The sequence below is a fragment of the Myzus persicae genome, unplaced genomic scaffold (genome assembly GCF_001856785.1).
Source record: "Myzus persicae strain clone G006 unplaced genomic scaffold, MPER_G0061.0, whole genome shotgun sequence".
In the NCBI taxonomy this organism is placed as follows: Eukaryota; Metazoa; Arthropoda; class Insecta; order Hemiptera; family Aphididae; genus Myzus; species Myzus persicae.
The window spans coordinates 222,305-237,777 of record NW_019102247.1 but is presented as its reverse complement, the minus strand read 5'-3'; positions in this window follow the sequence as shown (position 1 = coordinate 237,777).

Below are 15,473 nucleotides of genomic sequence, written 5' to 3'. Positions count from 1 at the left end.
TTTTAAAAACTTTCCATGCGAATAGGTACTATAAATATATATAAACAAAATTATTCTCAGAAAATGTTATATGCAATGATTCATCGTTTATAAATTTAAAAGTCAAAAGTAGTAAAAACAACAATACATCACACTTAACAGTGTGCATACGTAAACGAAGCTAGACGAGCCCAACATAACCCGTAAGACGGCGTGTTGTATAGACAATTTAGATACATCAGCAGAGGCGCCAAGTATATTATTTTAAAACTGTTCGTATATAATAATTTTTTTACCACCTATCCAACTAAAACAGCCCCTCAAAAATGAATTACTTACACAAGTACATATTTTTAATACAATTATAATTTGATAAAATTTAAATGCTTATTTGAGATGTATACCGCTTTAAACAAGGTAACTTCCGGGTTATAATAAACCGGGGTTTGCTTCCGTACGAGTGTGTACTTAATATTTTTCGGCATCGTTTCCTGTACAACAAGTGTAATTTAAACCGCCCATGTTCAACCGCATATATACGATTCAAAAATTATTTTTAAAACATTAAAAATTAAAAATTGTAATAAACGAATTAACAAAAAAAATTGCATACTATTCAATATACATTTATAAAACAAATGTTTTCACAATACCTGAAAATGGACGTCAGTGATATGTATTCTACATCACTGTGCATAATAACAAAGGTCCTAGAATAAAATGTAAATTTGAATACTGTAAAAACTACCTATCCTATAACCATGTGTAATTAGTTATTACCAATAATAACTAAATTATCAATTAATGTATAACGTACAACGTATAGTTCTAATTTACTATATTTATAATGTCAAAAATAACACTCTGCTGCACTAAAAAAGTAGGAATTCATTGAACTTTTGAACTCAAGATTAAGATTTATTTTATCTTGCACTCTTCCCTATCATTACACGATCAATATAACATGTTTAACTGTACAATATTTATTGGAATGATACGACCTTTGTTATTTTTTTTATTAAAAATAAAGGCTTCAACAGCTAGGTCATTAGCATTAATTTTTAATAAAAAAAAAATAACAAAGATCGTATCATTCCCATAAATATTGTACAGTTAAACATGTTATATTGATCGTGTAGTGATAGGGAAGAGTGCAAGATAAAATAAATCTTAATCTTGAGTTCAAAAGTTCAATGAATTCCTACATTTTAGTGCACGCAGAGTGTTATTTTTGACATTATAAATATAGTTAATTAGAACTATACGTTATACGTCATGTACATTTCACTGTACATTGAAACATTGACTTCCCGGTCAATGTATCAATTAATTATATTTTTTAATTATATTTTATTAGTTATTTTATTTGGAAATTATTAGGGAAAAAATCAATGTAAAGAGTGACAAAAATTTTTTTTTAATATTATGAATTCCTAGTGATGTACACTAAACAAACTAACTAGTCGACTTTTATCGGAATTAAATGCAATTTTTTGTATCAGTTTCGTTGATAAAATATTTAAATCGTTTTTATACACGTCATAAAATATAAAAAATAATTATCAAGATAACACTATTTATTATAAAACAAACGCTCAAATTGAATAGATGTAATTTATTGTTTTTACAATTCGACCTTCAATTTAGTGTATCAAAATTTTTATTTTGGAAGATTCTTTATAATAAATATTCAATAGATAATTCAGAAAATTAGATACACAATTATTTTCATATATTTTTCTTAAAATAATATTATATAATTATAAATACAATTTATTTTTAATTTAAAATAAATAAGACCTGTATGCAATATATAATTATAATCAATTTGTAAATAATGCTTTAATAAGGTTTTTTTTAGAATTTTTAGAAAAATACGCTTTTCGTTTTTATACAACACTCGTAGTTATAATTAAAGCTCATAGTAATTATACATTATTAAAATGTCAACATAACATTCATTAATATTTTATTTACTATTCATCACGCTTAATTATACACGTGTATAAAATATATCCAGTTTTTTTAGATGGGCATAGGTTCATTTAAACCAATCCCGAAAATCCTAAAAAATTTTATTTTTATATCGGAAGTCTTGTTGTTTAAATATTCTCTTGTAGAACAGAACAAAAAATGTCATCAACTAAATAAAAAAATAACAATAATATGGTAATTAAAGTTGGTTATTTTTTTATGGTAAAGTACATTATATTATAATATCTACCTATCCAGCTATCTAGTTAAAACGTACCACTATTATATGGGGTCCAACTATTCATAATATTATATATACACCACCTTATTGCAGAACACTATAATACAGAATATAATTATGTATACAATTTGTGAGCCAAATACGCAAGTCGCATACAATTTGTAAATCCATTAATTTGTATGAATACACACACTGTAATTTGTCGTGGGCTGTAATGTACATATAATACGCATTAATACATTATACTCTAGTTTTATACACATATATTATTATATATACGTGCACGCCGTATCGTTTATTAATTGCCGCAGCGTTTATCGAATAATGATGTGCATAAATAATTTCGGCTAATAATAATGGACTTTACGGGAGTGTTCTTGTGCGCCGCCAACAAATTTTAAACCCGGCTTAAAAACGGTAGCGCTGAGACGGCGGGAGGGGGTTGGCCGTGGTGGTCGAGGGGATGGAGGTTCACTAACCAATATAATAATAATAATAATAATAATAATAATATTATACGCGTAATATACAAAGGGCGATGGCGGTGCAGTTTTCGTGAAACCGCAACGAACTTTGTAGGTATAATATTATTATACACTCCGCCAAAACATCTATTACCTATACACTCCGATGAAACAGAGATACACTCCGTTACAGGCACTGCTCCGGGCGATTAAGAAGAGACCGCCGGCTACATCGTGGCGTAAAATAAAAACGAACAGTGTAATATTAACATTTTCACGATTGACTTTTACAGTTTTCTTGTGCGACGGTCTTAAACTGCGCCGAGGTACATAGCGAATATTACGCCACTGTTCATCGTAGTGTTTCATCGTGGGGTAAAAAAACTATGAAACGAAATAAATCGCCGATACGTACATAATATACAATATTTTAATGCAATAAACAAATATATACGCTTTACACGGAGCGTTCGTTATTCGTGAACCAAACAGTCTGCAGAGTATAGACGACCATGGGTTGAAGGAGATCCACCCGTCGTCTCATCAAATTTTTCTACCAGAACAGGGAAGTATTTTAGAAATTAAAAATAATTGTTTTAATAATTTGTTTTGAAACGTTCAAGGGGAACTTGTGTTAAAATAATATTATATTCTTTTACATTTTTTTTTTTTATAATTACTAGTACAAATATAATTTTGTTTTTAAAAAAACAACTTATAAAATTAACATTCCTTTTTTCCATTTCCCAGTTTTGCGATACAACAAGCAAAAAAACCCACCTGCTTATACAGCAGTACGTTGCCCTGAGTTTGTCGGTCGGTCGTGGGGTGAGTGGTGTTCTCAGAATACATTGAACAGCTCTGAAGATGGAAGCAACAGTTAATTAAATAATAAAGACGACGGTTCTGGAGTGAATATCCATATTTTTTTAAGAAAATCGTAAATACTCGCGCAATTCATTTCACCGCTAAGTATAGAATTTTGATAATATTAAGAGATAAACGATCAGCGATCTTGATAATCTAAACTTAAGTTTTCTCATATTAGGTATGGTATCAAGTCTGTTGTGCGGTATTTAATTTTTGTCGATCCGTAAGCTGAGAATCCTCGGTTCCCGAATAAAAATATATCATAATTCATAGGATGTTATCGACCACAGACTTTATATTTTGCTCGAGTTCAAGAGTCAATTATAACAATCATATATTAAACTGATTATTGGATAAAATGTGAATCAATCGACATACTTTAAAATTAAAAATTAAAAAAAATTAAATGAGTTTAAAGTTAAAGCATAAAATAAAACTAGGTAATAATTTAAATATTCGTAGTGTAGATCATAATATAGAACCTAATGAAATATACTTTTAAACAATTTAGCAACACAATTTTGATTCATTACATATTTTTCAACTAGAAGTCTATAACTAGTGTGAAAAAAATGCATGCATAAATCACATACGTGATCAAATATTGATAGGATATTATTTAACAAAAAAAAAATGGCACACATTAAAACATTGACACTTTATTCTGTCATTTTGACTTATATTTTTTTTTGCATTCTAGTTTTTGTCACCAATCACGGTACCGCAAAACGGCTGCGTTTTCACGGACGACTGATGGGGATTATTACCACCTGTAGCAGCGGGTACGATTTAACCGAATTTATAAATCATGATACAGTTTCAATTACGTATGGCGCGAAACGTATGGTATTACGTCTGAAATGTAGAACTATTGGTAGTTTTCTGAAATGTTTGTTATTTTGCTTACAATAATAATGTACTACGAGGTTTTTGTTTCTTTATTGTAGTACTGTCGTCATTCCTATAAATGTATAAACAGTTTACAGTTCAGACTGTATTTATAATTTAACAGCACTGAAGGGACCAGTAAAAAGTGATTGTTTTGCATCCGACAGTATCGTTCTATCCGATATTGCGTTTTATGCATCACAGTTCACATCATCATGATAATATGAGTATATGGTTATATGATATAATATAATATGATATGGACATTATAATATTATGTAACATCATTGTATAATATTATTAGTGTATAGCAGGGTTACTGCATACTATATTAATATGCATGGTATGGTTTTCTGCTGCAACTGCTAGATGATTTCTATCGTGGTAACCAATTTCGTAAAAAAATAATCATCATAAGACATGTGTGACTAGGAAGAGGATTGAGGAGAGGGTTAAGCCCTTCAAAATTTCATCAAATAAATAAAATATTAAATTTTTCATAAAAATTCTTTTCAATTCAAACGTTTGAAGTGATTTAAAAATTTTCTAAGAACAATAAAATAACTCTAAAAACCTGTTTATTTACCCCGTAGATTTTTCTAAGCATACAGGCATCACAGGCGTTGACCAGGTAATCATTCAGAACCTCGGCCACTTCATCCACCAAGGTGAGCTCCTCTAAGAGCGGTGGTCCCTCATCCAACTTATTAGAGATCGAAGGTTACATTAATGGCAGATGTGGACAGCCCTTATGTTGAAGGTTTTGATAGGGCCTACTGAAAACCGACACCGAGCCTTGAGCTTTTTTCTGGGATGTAAATATCACAAACAACTGTTAATTGTCAGTGGGAAGCGCAGTAGTATCAGGACTATACCAATAAACATGCTGCTGCCACGACAGCCACTGCTAAACTGAAAAGTTTATATTTTATGGATATGATATCAAAATTGATTTTGTCGAAAAAATATTTTGCATAACGTACATTAAAAATTCTAATTTTCCTTAATTTTTTTTCCCGACGCATTTGAAAATGACAGGAGATTTCTAACTTTTACTTCTCCAAAGTAGTAAATAGTGTAATGGTGTCACTTTCCTACCATAAAAATTCTGAAATAGAAAGCTGGAGCATTTTTACTGCCCCAAAAAGTGATGATGGACGCAAAAAAAAGGAACAACAAATCATAAAAATAATAAAACACACATTGAAAAATCAATACCAACATTTTTTTTACTTCGTTCAAAATCTAAAATCAATCTTTATCATCATATTATATATACAATTGATTATTTATTTATATGTTTACAATGATTTTATGAACATTTAACTGAATTACAACATCGTGATATACTCTCTATATAAATATAAATACACAATTAATTTAGAACGCCTACCCGAATTATTATTAATTGAAAAATCAATCCACCCACTACGTAGTTTATAATTGATCTATTTAATTTTGGTAGTATAGTTAATTATAAACAAGGATAAACAACAAGACAAGCATTTCAATTTAATTTTTAATTTCAATTGGACTATGGGATTATGATATTTTTTAAGCATCAGTCACAAACCACAAGAGTCACGAAAAATGTTCAAAAAAATGATTCTACAATATTATTATTAATTTAATTTTTGTCTGTGTACAAAAAAAAAGATAGTTAGTATAATTTAAAATAGCGATTAGGTTATATTTTATTTTGGTCAGTATATTTTTTTTTACTTTCCACTTGGGTAATAGGTGCATAAAAATCGGATATAATGATACATATCAAGTTATAATACATTACAGCTCTCATTGGTTATTATCTCAGTTAAATCGATTGTTTCAAATTCTATATTACGTATGATTAATTTACAGCTCCATAATATCAAATACTACTCAAACTTACGAAATCACCAATCACGGTGAAAGATGCTGATAAGAAAAAAAAGCCAACAATTTGAATACAATATATGTTATAGCCGACCGAAATATGTTATACATATATTAAGTACCTATTTTATTTTATTTCAAGTACTCTAAAGTTTAAAAATATCAACATTTAAGAAAAGTAATACAAATATATTAATAACTAAGAATAAAGCCACTCTGTTGTATAGTAGGTGTCGTGTTTTTTTTATTGAGAAAGTCGCTGTAATGGAAATGTTAAATTTGAATTCAATTATAAATTATTGTATCCAAAATAAAAAATAAATAAAGTAAATTTAATAAGTGTGGTTTATTTTTTCAGTTGACAAGGTTAAAGTGTTAAACAAATAAAACCTAATCTGAGCAAAGTTTTTTTTTTGTTTTGTCAATATACAGAATAACAATTTATATGGCCTATTTAACCAAACCGTAAGAGTTTTTTATCGGGCGAATGAAAAAAAAAAATCAAAAAGCATCCGTCAATGATCAATATTTTCACCAAAATGTTATTTTAATTCCTGTTCAGTCTGATCGGATACAGACTAAATGTTGAATGCAAATTATCCACATCATAATAATTTCGGTTTAGAGACAGATCCAAATATCGAAATGTAAACCGAAAGTCTAAAAATATCTTTAAAATATGATAAGAGTCTGATTGTTCGCAGAATTTCCACTCAAACGATTAAGCTTTGCGCATACCTACCTTTTATTTTTTAACATTGGACATTAGAGTAGCAGATGTCATTGCAAAAAACACATTTTGTAGATTTTCTCGTCGTAAAGATTAATTCGTAGTATTGCGTTTACTCGTTTATGTGATGAGGGTAACTTTATTTGAACCACTTGTAGAAAAAAATGAATTGCTGTGCCAAAATTATATAGATCATACTCTCGTGACAACCAATAAAAGCAAAAAGTTCGTCCCCGTTTCTATTACGAATAGGTCTAGGGCATTGAAGTGATCACCATGTCTTCCATATATTTATTTATGGACACTTACATCATAACAACGAAAATTACCAGTTGGGACCTCCTCAATGAACCTTCATGTCCATCGCCCCATTTCAGCCGCATCCCATTGCTCCTGCTATATCCTGTATGTTTCCTCTCGTTCTTCGGTTTTTAGTTCTTTTTTGCAATGGTTTTGCTCTTTCAAAGTTGAATTATGTCAATATTTGTTACATAACCTAACGTGCCCCCCCCCCCCCCAAACTGGAGGAGCGTGTAGCAATCGACTGTCAACCACTGACGCTAATAGCTTCTATAGCAATACTCTCTAGGTGCGAATCTAGTCATTCCATAATGATGCTTGTAATGCAAATCATGTTTTAATTTGAGGTTTTTTGTATCAAATACAACGCCACGCTGCACATATAATATATCGTACATTTTATATTAGCAAACCACCACCGCGGCAGTTATCCGTGAGGAAGCCCTAGGCCGTGACGATAACCGCTACTCGTCTACCAAAGTGCGACAGGGCATTATTGAGTGTTGGTTACTATTCCTTTTTCTGACGACTTGGACCAGTGGATGTATATTATATGAACTGCATTGTTGAAAATTCAAGTATGGAGTGAGGTTCACCAGTCGTCTCCACGGCGGATTACTGTCGGTGGACAGATGGAGGAACGGATGGTGGGTGTGTGAAATTGTTTGTTTTCGTGATCTATGTTTTGATGTCGTGGATTTTGGCTGGTATGTACGATTTTTAATGTATTTATACATAATATATAAATTATGTAATGTTTACCTCGGCGTCTACGAGCGACCGGGCCCCCTCGAGAGGTTTTTTTTTATCATTATTATTATTATTATTATTATTATTATTATAATCATTGTTATTCTCAATGATTATTGTCAATGGGAAACATTGATATTGTTTTTCGCGTAACTGATTTTTTCCTTTTTTTTTCTTGTGTCTGAGTATTATGCCGTTCGGCTTTCTCTGTGTGAAATTAATTAGAAAAAAAAAAAAAAAACAAATATAAAAATATTATCCTCATAATATCACCTTTTATGAAATCGTGAGTTTTTATTTATTTTTATTGTTGTATCTTTCATCTACTAAGATATTTTAACTAGAGTTATAAACCAACAAATCAGTATGTACTTTTGACATGAACCTGTCTTTCGCCTGGGTGTCTATCTGAAATTTGTTTCAGTTACTATAAACGACGAGTAAAGTATATGATTTTGTTACATTTTATAATGTTTTTAGTTGTTATGGTGATAAATTTGATAATATTATCAGGATTTTGTAGATACCTGATATTATAATATATTTATAAATTTTAATTATTTTCTCGCAATTCAAAAAAAAATTTTATAATCTAATGTCTTTCAAAATGAAGTTTTTTTCCTACTATACACCCTGAAATACGGGATCATAATAATATAAAGTACAAAAACTATAACAATAATACTCGTGTGACCCAGTCGCATAAATTATTTGCTAATTGTGTATATTTCAGAAAGTAATTCCAGTTATGAAAGATGTTCATTCTACTGTTTGTACTGGTCTTTAAGTATATGTTTAATTTCTAGACACAACTAGTATTTATATTAAATTTATAAAATGTATTCTTAAAATATCATCAACTGTGCAATTGCAGCGTTCACATCTAAGCAATTCAACTAGCTAAATTCAAAAAACCGCTTTTTTTTTATTTACCTATACCTATAATTGTGCCAAACAATAATAATAACTTAAGTCTTAAGTACTTAAATATATCAATATGTAACAAGTACATTTTTCTTTTATTATGTAGGTACATATACGAGTACCTATATCGAATTCTCAATATACGCAATATATTAAACGATAAAATGCATAAACATAATCATGGCTAAAACAAATAATAAATATTTTATATCATTCAGTGAAATACCTATAATATACATGATATATGTAATTCACTGGATGATATAAGATATTTATTATTGTTTTGAAAAATGATCCAAACATAAATCAAACAAGTAGGTAGGTATTGAATAAAATCGTGTTTCAAAGCCATTATATTGGGTAGGTACGCTTATTAAATTTCTAAATATTATTTTGTTTATTTGTTTTTTTTAATAACTATTATAGTAGGTAATACTAAAAAAAAATTGTAAAATTGATTTTTTTATTTTGAGGGGAGGGCTTAGCATCTCCAAAGTATCTCTTAATTGTGTCACTTAATGTAACGTTTAAACATTTGTTCCCCCACACATTTACACCTTCCGGGCACACTAAACATCACGTCTGAGTTATATAATATGTATATTTTTAAGGGGATTCAAAAGCATAATTGTCAATTAACATAAATTACAGCCAGGGAAGTGAGGCGTTGAAGATTTGTTATTCTGCGGCTAAAAGTTTCGAATGCGTTTAAAATAAATTGCGAGTCGTTTAAATTTAACATTGATTATGGCGTTAATTTAAAAACTACGTGACTTTATTATATTAAATACAACCGTATAATATTATTTACCATCATACTGCGTACCATGCTGTGTATAGTATATACAAACAATTTCGTCATCAGCTGACTACAATCGATATTATAATTGCATTAAACAAATCGAACTTACAGTTATTTATTTTAGGTTTGGTCCTCAAAATTAAAACTTACACATTTGCTTTAACATACGACAGTTCAAATAAGAAATCGTTGTTTTTTTTCTCAAATTTAAACTTAAAATATAATGTCTGACTTTAAGTCAATCGTGACCTATTTCAACATATTATCATGTACGTGGCATAACATCAGATATAAATAACGATGTAGGTAAAAACTTACATAATATAGCTGAATGAACTAACAGAAACAAGAGCATTCCGACAGACTCCAATAGATTCAGCAAAAATACTATAAAGCATACAGCCGTAAATAATATGTATATTGTAATTGTATACATTATTCATTTTGCACATTAAAATATATTACTAACCAGAAAAAAGTGGGAAATGAAATGTGTTTAAACATATGCATGGATAACGATACAGCTATATTATAATATAGGTATGTGTTGTGTACCTACCCCTATTTGATGTGCGGGTTTCTATAAGGAAATAACTTCTTCGTCAATGAATAACACTATTGAAAAAGATGAAAAACATAATGTAGACGCTGCCTAAACGACTATATCACAGAACGATCGTTTCATAAAATGTATTTACGATATGCAAGTGTGTGCACTCAAGTATGATTTTTTGGACCAAAAACTAAAAAATGGATATAATATTTGTTCTGTTCTTTTTTTCATCATTCACTACTCCGTGGTAGTATCCATTCACAGACAATTATTTAAGGATTTGTTGGCGACATCCGTTCCAGGTATTTGTTCTGTAAATAATATTGTATGGTTATCGAGTAACTGCAGTTTATTTTATTTTGTTTCCTCGAAGTTTTAAATACCTCCGTTTTAAAGAGTTAAAGGTAATATAACGTTATGAATTATGACCAGCATGCAGATATTTATTTATAAATGTAATGTACAATATAATATTTTTTTATTACATTGGAGTTACTAACCGTGGTCACGCGGCGTCTTAGGCAATTTAGCAAAATGGTTTCTTTTTTCCGGGATTTCATAATATGCATAGCTATTAGCTTGTGAACTAGTAAAGTATGATGTATTATAATATATTTATATCATACAATTATATAAATAGTGTAACGATTGAATGCAATTTCTGGTAACTTATAATCAAATAGTTAAAAGTTAATAATTAGTAGTAAATTTTTTTTTTTCAAAGACGACATTTGAAGAAAACAATATGACTTCTCACTCTCCTTTTTAAGGTGTCTTTGCTGTAGAAATATTGGGATATTCAATATTTGTTTCATAGTGCAAAACATAATAATATGTGCGTGACACAAAACATTTTTGTTTCTATACAATTACAAACATAGGATAGAAAAAACACATCGGACTGATCGCAGGAATCTGTCACAATATATGTTCGTATAGTTACAATGCGTAATATATTATGTGTAAATATGTAAACATCCACTTTTGTGACTAGGTAGGTATAACAAGGTAGAATATACATAATATATAGTAATAACAATGTACAAACATCGAATATCCTTTGTCGATAATACCGTTAGACGCAAAGTATAAAGCTCAGATTTAACGCCTTTCAGAGGGTCTGCGAGGGGACTACACGATATTATGTACATGTATTATGTATTGATGCACAATGCATAGTGACGAATCGTATCTCTTACGACTGTTATCGCACGTATATGTACTTTTATGTGCAGCTATGTAGGCAGACGCCGCGTATGAAAAGGTAATGAGTTTTCGATAAATCTTCTTTCGTCTTGGTCGTGCGGCTACGAGTGCACGAGTTTTCCCCTGCACCCACCTGTATCCGTAAGCCACAGCCAGTATAAGTCTTTGACTTGAGCATTACATAATACGTACGTATACAGGTATATACGATACAGATGCTTACCTCGGTCTATATATATATATATAAGTATATAAGTATATGTGAGCAATATTACATTCGACATGTGTGTTATTACGACGCAGTGGCACAACAAATCCTCCCGGCCGAAAAGTAAGCATAAAAACACCGTCGAGTGTACATCAATAATCCATCCTACTGCAAGACGTATTTTGAATACATTTTAAAATAAACTTTCAATTTAATTACGCACTTCACGTTCACCTATATTATATTAAGTACATTTTTACCTTGTAGGCCGTTCCTCGTATTACAGGTGGGCACCCTAAACATTCATCTGTTTAGGTGAGGGGAGTTAGTGTATCTCTTCGAATTGCTTCAGTTTGAATATGAAAGTGTTTAAAAAGAAGGTGATGGAAAAAAGTTGAGTTCGGAGAATATAATAATTTATTTTAAATTGTTTACATTTTAGGCATTATTTTAAAATTATTGAAAATGGTTTTATAATAAAAATGATAATAGTAAGCATTTCGCTTTTTTGACTTTATATCTTATAACTAGTTAGTTAATTTTCTAACTAACTTTACTTAATTTAACTAGCTTAAAGTGTCCATTGTTAAACTATTAACATTTTAAGTTAATCTGCAAAAAATACATGGAACTTAAAAACCGTTGTTACATAAAGTAGTAATTAAAACAAATGTATTGTTTATTTTGATATAATACTCTGCAAACAGTGATTTTAAATTTAAATAAACAAATTAATATATTTATTTAACGAATCCTCGTTATTGCCTAAACGCCCTAAAGCATTAAATCTGGAGTGAAATAAAAAGGAATAATAGTATGCTCTTTTGAAAAATGTTTAGCTTATTTAATACAATTTAAAATCACTATTTACCATTCCGGTGATAATAAAAAAAATACCTTCTTTTAAACGAATAGAGTTAATATTCGTCACTATATTATAAGTGTATTGTTTACTTTTTAAGATATAAGAATGTGAGTTAATTTTGACCGTAGCGTGGCTAACTACCTGGTTAAATAATGTATTAGTACTTAATGTTCATATCATTGAATTATCTTAATTAGGTAACACAAGTTAAATTGTACCATTAACTTTCCCACCATTGAAACTAATCTGTTTGTCTTAGGCTATTTACGTTTGGCTTACTTCTATTATTATTTTATAATTTGAATATAATATGACCTTTGAATACACCATTATTTGAAAAAATTAAACTCCAAACACTTTTTTATTCGAATAGACCGCATTCAACACATGACATTTGAACAGGTGACCCGCTCCCACTGTAAATAATATATCCATATATATCCGAATCAATCGGCGACTTGTGATAAAACCCAAGTGTCAATAGTCAACACACATATACACCTATGTCGGCGGAACAGTGTGTTTTAAATTGGTTTTTGTTTCTGAAACCGATTAGTTTGTTTGTATAACGGCAAGCCAAAATTTAAATTCTTATGGAAAAACAAACCGAGGTTTTTGGAGATTGTCTCTCTGATTATGCGCCAAAACATTTTTTACAGCCTTTACTTACACAATACACATATTCGTAAATGGTTTTCACGTGCTTACTGTTTATTTTGTATATCAAACTTAGTAAAATATAGAAAAAAAAATGTATGTAACAATTTTAAGAAGTATCTTTTACAAATATTTCAACCTATTAATGATAAAATGCTGCATTTTGACATAGGAGCTTACAAAGTAATCAAAGAAATATTTCCAAATTACATTGTTGAAACTAGTCGCTTTTATTCAGCCCAAGCTTCATGGAGAAAATTAATACATACAAATACATTTATAATTAGTGGACTTATTTTTAGAGCTGGGAACTTGATGCACATGCATTTTTATGTTTTATACGATCATGTTGATCGTCTTTATAGAAATTTGATTAAAACCATACAAATTCAATGCGGAATATTAATTTTATTTCCATTTTTTTCGATTGTTTTAGATTTACTATATTTTTTTTTATTTATCATAATATATTTGTGCCTTTAATTTTTATTATAACCAAAAAAGATATTGCTGCGGGCTCCCAAAATCGTTGCAACTCAAGGTTAGGTTAGATAACAATCAGAAAGCAGTAATAATATTAATAATATCGTAGCTTAATAAGTAGTGATATTAGAAATTACATGGTAAGTTTTTCATTTCATCATATAAAACATTTAGTTCAAATGTATACTAATAAGTTTTAACTAATTGGAAAGACATCTAATATTAAACAATTAGTTCAACATATTAATATAATATATGTATATCGTTTATTAAATACAATTGAATGAAAATTTTTTGTTTTACCCGATTATGTGTAAGTACCTACAAGACTTTTTTATGCACTGAATATTTTTACTTGCACTTTTTTTCTCTGAGTTTTTGATAGTCTACCGCTTACCCTTCCTACGTCATATTATTACTTTTTTTATACATGTTATGTATTCATCTCTCGAACTTTGATTGTCTGATTTTGAAACGTGCTTTAACGAGTATTGTTATAACTCATAATAATTATTATCGTACGGTAATATAATATCTTATGTATCGATGATGCCTGAATCCGCTATTGTCATCTCTAGGTATTGTCTAAGCGCATTGCAGTGTACACGCAGGTCCACTGAACAAAATCTATACGCATTATCATCGCATGGCTTAGTAATCGTTTTACGTACGTGCCTATTTTAAATATAAAATAACATTGTATTCAATTCAGTGCAAATAAAATTTAAATTACATTAACCAAGTCAGTGCCTCGATGCATGGTCATGGATGTACATTATAATGTCGATAAAATATTAGGACTTGAACCTATTAATGTTATGAATTGTGATTCTGTACTTGAGTATTGTTCGTTTAAATTATGATAATATTTAACATATTATACGTTGATAGCAAAAAGAAAAACAATCTCAGTAACAAATGTATGTCACTAAAACCAATACTCGAGTAATGTGGAAACTAAAAGTACACATTTAAAAGTATAAAAATATAATATTGAAACTCATACATAATTATTATTTATTGATTTTAAATAAAAATATTATAATTGTTAGTTTTTTAATTTGAACATTTTATATTGTTTTCAAATTTTCAATACGGAAAATATAATAAATATGGGCTTTTAATTATAACAATGTTGATCACTAATTTAAACATTAGAAAAAATATGCACTTACAATAAAAAGAACCACCTATATACAATCCATATACAAAAATATGTATCGAAAATCATTGTGTGATGGACATGCATTTATACTCTACTTAAAAATGTAATTACATTAATAAAAAAAACTGTTAAATTCAATAACTTCCAATCCTAATATTAGTCAAATGTACTGTATAGTATATTATATAGTATTGTAAACGTAATTTCAAAATAAATATTTACAAAAATTTTAAAGTAGGTAGGTAATATAGAATAATAATTTTAAAAAAAATTGAAATGTAATAATATTTAATATATAGGTGCTACAGACAAGAGACTAAGTAGGTGCCACATTATTATGCTTACGGCGACCATCGGTTATGAACCTACAATCTATTAACTCATCGATAAGTTCTCGAGACGACGTAGTGCTTATTTTTGTCATTTAAATTGCATTTCGATATCAGCGGAAACGTTAGCAACACAACAAATAATAGGACTCGGTTAGGAAAAACTCAGTGACTTCATTTGTACGCATTGTGTCATAGAATAATAATAAC